The 6,494-nt window shown below is 37.5% G+C and overlaps 1 pseudogene; it reads right to left on the reverse strand.

Annotated features, from left to right (window-relative positions):
* Positions 1 to 2,730: 2,730 nt before the first annotated feature.
* Positions 2,731 to 4,418, reverse strand: LOC109506549 (putative disease resistance protein RGA1; annotated as a pseudogene).
* Between the last annotated feature and the right edge of the window lie 2,076 nt (positions 4,419 to 6,494).

Genomic DNA, 6,494 nt, shown 5'->3' on the forward strand with positions numbered 1-6,494 from the left:
ATTTTTACCAATGGATCACAAATCTTTTGTTCTATCATTTGATGCTTTCAAATTAGGATTTTGATAAAATTATGATTTTGCCCCTGAAGAGCAATAAGTCTTTTTCAAGCGAAAATCATTAGTACCCCTTCAAATGCTTTGTAATCATCAAAATCAATCCAAGGAGCAACAATTTTTTTTTTTTTTGGATAAAAGTAATTCCTTGTCCTTGACCGATGCCAGCGGCAGAAACACCCACAGTTCACATGAATGCATACTAATTGTAGAAGTATCACGAAATTACCCTAAAGTAATATACCATCAAAATATATAAAACCTCACATGTTGGTATTAAGAACAAAATATTTGCAGTACCTAAAGCAACAAGCCTTAAGTTAGTCATTTGAAAAATCAATAAAAATTGTTTAGCACTCACAAATTCTTGGAGAAGGGGTTAGTATTCTATAGATAAGCACAAGTAACATTTTGTAACTTCTTTGGTTGCTATCATAAAATACCGTCAGCAAGTTATATGAAAGCCACAGCACTAAATGCTTAGCTAAATTATACATTAGATCCAAAGATAATTACCATAATGCTACCATAGTTTTTTTTTAAAATTTTTTTCTTAATTATTATAAGATTTCTATTCAGAAATAAGCCAACACATGCTACAACTCAAGGAATAGATGAACAAAATAATAGAAAGCTAGTAGAAGATAAAACAGGCATGTTACAAGAAGATTTAATGTGATCGGACCAGCTAATGGGTTGCATGGGCGAGAAAACCCCCTCGATATCCCTCTGAATGCAGCAAAGTATCTACTAGATTATCAATTGACTTAATGCCATTCATGGGTTTATACACCAATAGCCATAAAAAGCAGCAATATTTGTTTAATTCCCTTTGTAGTTGAATTTAGTTTGAGAGGAAATCTTGGAATTCTAGTTTGAGTAAATATGAATGGGCAATGAGAGGCAAAAAATCAGAAAATTTTTAACTTGACATGGAAATGCTCTTTTTATTATTAAAAAACTTTTGGTAACAGAGTCTTATATCACCTACAAATCTAATCCTGCATCATGGAATAAAACCATGAGCATGATCCCAAGCCACTAAAACTGCAAGTTGATTCAATTAATGATAGGTATATAGGTGGTTCCTGGTCTTCTAGATTGACAAACTTTTGGTGTCATATCCTAATGGTCCCATCTAACTGGTCAATTCTCTTGCTAACCCGTGCTCCTGATTAAAATACCTTGATACGGCACTGCAAGAGGAAGAAAAGAAGATATGGGACAGGAGAGCAGAAGCTAAAGTAATGTCTTTAGTGTAGTTTGTGGTTAAATAACAAGATAAGCATAAAGGTCCCCATAGAAAAGTGAAGAAAATATGCTAGATGATAATGTAAAAGGTATCTATAAGTGATTTATGCTCGATCACTATCAAGCATAAAAGGTAGGTAACAACCAATATATTACTATTCATCCCAAATATGGTGCTGGGTCAAGACCAGAAGCTCATGGAAGGAGCGGAGAAGCTCAAGTAATATCTTCCACAATATGATTTTGGGTTAATAACAATATGATGCACAGAATGGTAAGGTACATGGCATTTATAAACTATTTATGCTCCATTGCTTTCAGGCGTACAAAATATGTAAAGATCAATTTGTCACAATCCATTCCAATATAATGCTGATTGAACAACAAAAGTATATAGGCGGATGAACTAAGAACCAGGAAAATTCTTAGAATTTTCTCTTGTTGGTACAATTCAAATGATCTATATGTACATTATTTCTATAATCAAAGATAAAGTAAATTGAAAATTAAACACTTGAGTGACATGGTTCAGAAAAATACAAATATTGACAGAAGATTAAGCATGAAGTACCCACAATTGGATTGAGCATTCATATACTGGTCCTTGCATCCATCCTTTCGGCATTATATTTCCAACATAAAAGGGCGATAAGTATGCTTGCTAAGTCTGTTGAACTTTGTAAGGTTGGGGAATCAGCATTTCTATGAATTAACCCAGCCTTAGATTGCAGAGTGCTATAGCATCTAATTAGCTGTCCATAGACCAAAAGATAATGGCCCATTTAGCAATTTCGAAAAACTCATGCAGATAGAGTTCATGAAAATGGTGAGGTGGAAATAAAGAAGGCATTTGCCTTGTAAATTATCGAAAACAAACAAACAACATTTTGCATCAGCATGCTAAACATAAGATTATAATGCATAGAAATGAACAAAAAGTTCCAATCTGGTTGCATGCTAGATCTTGGATTGTAGATACTAATTCTGCAGTTTGAGAAGAGCAGGCTCATGTGGCATTCAAATTTAAGTACTGTCCTATAAAACGAATATTTAGATCAGGCAATGAGCTTCTGAGGTGTAAATGTGGCAGGCTTCAGTTGATATTCTTACATGATACAGCAGCAAGAATTAGTTCTTGAGTAATGGCATTCTAGGAAAGATCATGGTAGGCTTCCATTTAGAGACTTTAATTTAATGTTTAGAAACAAGCATGCTGAGTAGGATTCAAAAATTAAATAAGATTAAAGAAAAATTTACGCAACTTTTTAAACTTTGAAATAGTTCATGAGATTCCAAGATGTCAAAGCCTAGAGGACCAGGTTTTTATTTTGTTTTTATTGGAGGATATAGAAGAAACAGTAAATGCAAACACAGCAATGTTTCGATCAACAAAATGAAGAGGAAGAAAAGAAACGAAAAGGAAGAAGACGCACCAACAGAGATAAATTTTCACCGAATGGTACGGTTGCCACATCAGTCACGGCCCGTGCAACTCATTAATTTTAACTTTTTGATTGATCTAGTAATAGATTTTTGGTTATTTTCTTCTTTTTTTTATTCTTCCTTTGCATTCCTTGCGTTGATGCGGATGTATGGGATGTGAGCGATCTTGGGCCAGTCCTCCCCTCTATCCTTGTCACATCGCCTCTCCAGCTGGGGGCAAGAGATAATCCACAGCTGCTGAAGTGTTGTAAGGCATCGCAGGCCATCGGGCAACATCGCTAGCTTGCTGCAATCATGAAGTTCTAAACACCTGAGCGAGATGAGGCTCCCAAGCCACTCTGGTAGAGCGGTCAATTCCTTGGAGGAATTTATTCGCAGATTTTGGATGGTCATGAAGAAGGTGGGAGGCTGCTGTTGCTTATCCCTTTCTTCCCCCGATATGGACTTCAGGCTCCCGCACCACAAGTTAAAGTTTTGGAGGGAGGGCATGCGCAGTTGCAAAAAGCCCTTGGGCAAATACATCAGCTTATCGTCAGAAATTTGCAGCTTAGTAAGTGCAGTGAGGTCCTGCATCCACTCCCAGCAGAAGGGCATGCGCAGTTGCAAAATGCCCTCGGGCAAATACATCAGCTTATTGTCACGAATATGCGACCTAGTAAGAGCGGTGAGGTCCTGCATCCACTCCCACCAGGACGACAACAATAGTGCTTCACAGTTACTGATAGTCAGATCTCTCAGTTTGTACAATCCTCCAGTCCTCACTGCTGATAATAGCCGGTCACCCTCGATAGAAACATCCACGACTGATGGTGGGACACATGGTGCTACCCTCAATTTGGTGCATCCTGTTAGAGAAAATCTTTCAAGGCAAGGGAATGCCCCATCATTGATTTTCCTGCTGCTGTTGCCTCTGTAGACCATTCCTCCAAATTCCGGAACCACATCATTTCGAGATATCGTAGAGACGGAAACATACCTCCATCACCATAGAACTCCACTCCGATTCTCTTTACAGCAGCCATTCCTACTATAATGATTCTCTGAAGAAAAGGTAGATGACCAAGCGTTGGAACACACCCGCATCTCCAGAGAAATCTTAGCTCGATCCTAACTAGATTGCGGATCGGTGATGATGCTAGCTCCATTCTTGTCATCCAAGTTGGGAAATTGACACCTGGATAGGACCATATAGATAGGTCCTTCAGATTAGAGTGAGGCTGAAGCCTCTCAAATACTTGCTCCACGTCTCCTACGGGGGATGCGGTCAATTCCATATATGAGACCCTATTCCACATCAGACCCAAGGAATGCAGGTTTGTCTTTGATGCCAGGTTTGCTTTCGTGGCTTCCATTGGATTCTGCACATTTCGAAGTTCCTTGATTTTTAGGTCGCCACCGATCAAATTTAGGTGCTCTAACTTGGAAATAGTACGTCCATGCTCTTTGCCCACGACAAACATGGTCATTGTTTGCAGGCAAGTCAACCGGCCCAACCAACGGGGCATGCAAATCAATGGACATCTGCTGATGTCTAGGTGTCTGAGACTGCTCATATTACTCATTCCCTCTGGCAAACTTTTAAGCCTAGAACACCGTACGAGGTTCAAATTCTGCAAGTTGTGAAGGTCGGTAATCCAGCCAGGTAAAGCTACAATTCTATTTTGCGACAAATCAAGGAGCCTAAGATGTTTTAGTTTACCTGAACTAACCAAGATCATATCTCAATCTCCATCTAATCTAAATATCTTGCTTAAGTCATAAAGGTTGTCCCAGACATAAACTCTTGGCAAACTGTCCCAAGATGAGCTCCTAGCCGGCTGTCCCACATATAAAAGTCCGTAGAGGCTATCCCAAGTATAAGCTCCTGGCAGCCTATTCCAGATATAAGTTTCTGGCCGGCTGATCTACGTATATATCCATGGAGACTGTCCTAGGCATAAGCTCCTATCAGACTGTCCCAGGCATAAGCTCCTGACGAACTGTTCTATATGACGAGGCTAGTCCAAACCATATCTTTTTCATTTAATTATTATATATTGATTTCACCAAATCAATTTCGATTTATAGTGTGATCAAAATAGATATGTCATATCTATATAATCATATCATCAATCACTGCCATGCATACATATTAACACACAATATATATACATTGAAAAATCATACGAGAAATAATAGTATCTCAACATGATAATCTATCAACACGAATCCAACGATATGAAACCAAAGATACAAATCCAACAATAAAAGTAGTATATATAATGGTGATCATATATAGAGATTCTTATCTTTATCGCTGACTGTCTAAATACAGAAATTGATGAGCTCCTCAATCTACGAATCCAAAATCAAGATATTTTACTCGATATCTTATATAGACAGTCGCATCTCTACATGACCATAATCAAATATAAAAATTATATATGAAGAAATTACAGATAAACCATCTTAATAATATAAATCTAGGACCTCTCTCAGGATCAATCAAGATTGAGATTTGTCTAAGAATCTGGACTCTCCACTAGTCCATAAGATTTTTAGAGAGAGAAAATTCACAAAGAGAGAGAAAATTTTAGAGAGAGAAAGTAGAGAGAGAATCTATAAAGAGAAAATAGAGAGAGAAGGTAGAGAGAGGAGAGAGTAAAGAGAGAGAACTCTCTCTCATTTTTTCTACCCTTTTTTTCCTCCTTTTTCTTTTCTTTTCTTTTCTTTCCTTTTCTTTTTCCTTTCTTTTTCTTTTTCTTCTTTTTCTTTTCTTTTCTTTTTCTTTTTATTCCCATATCCTTCTTTCTTCTTCTTCTTCATTGAAAATAAGGGAAGGGGAAAGACATGAGCCCAACCACCTCCCTAGCAATGGCCCGATGAGTGGTGACCTCTCGTGGTGGCGGACTGTCCGACGGTCTCGGATCCTCAGTGACCAAGGTCATTCAGCGATGGCAGCCGATCCAGTAGAGAGGAAAGAAAGAAACAAAAATAGAGGATGTCCGGCCCTCTATGAAATCTAACAGCTGACAATCAAATTTGACCATCAAAAGCTTTAGGGGGTTTGAAAAAAGAAAGAAGGAGAAGAAGTGGTCTTTACCTTGTCTTTGATGAGAAATCGACAGTGAATCGCCGAAGGACTTTGACGGAAATTCAGGAAAGATCTTATGGTTTTTGCCGATAATTTGATTGGGAAGTGTTAGACAAAGTATTGAGGAGGATGGGGAGAAGGATTTATAGATCTGGATCCTAGGGCCTACCGGAGTTTGAATGGGCCTTGGACTCCCTATCGATCGAACTTCAAAGAGAAGGACTCCTTTGAGAGTCCTCTTCCATTCTATTTCTTTTTTTTAAATAAAAATCTGGATTATTACATTCTCTCCCTTCTTAAAATAATTTTGTCCTCGAAATTAGAATGCTACAAGTCAAAATCTTAAGGGTACAAACTTTTCATCTTATCTTCATGCTCTAAGATAACCTTCTTTATTGAGAAAATGAAATTCAAATCCTCTACCATAACATCTTCACTTAAATCACTATACTTTCATTGCGCACTCTAATTTAAATTTATCAAATTTTTTCAAGATTTACTAAATAATCTTTAACCAATTAAAATCATAATTTGTTACTCTGATACCATTTACGTCACCATCCTTAGTAGTCATAATTTAAGGTTTGATATCCTTCTATCATACTCCACTGATTATAACCCAAAGCTTTAATATAGCTTATGTCACAGTCCCTAGTGATCTTAAACCTAAGTT

This window comes from Elaeis guineensis, chromosome 13, assembly GCF_000442705.2.
Source record: "Elaeis guineensis isolate ETL-2024a chromosome 13, EG11, whole genome shotgun sequence".
NCBI lineage: Eukaryota > Viridiplantae > Streptophyta > Magnoliopsida > Arecales > Arecaceae > Elaeis > Elaeis guineensis.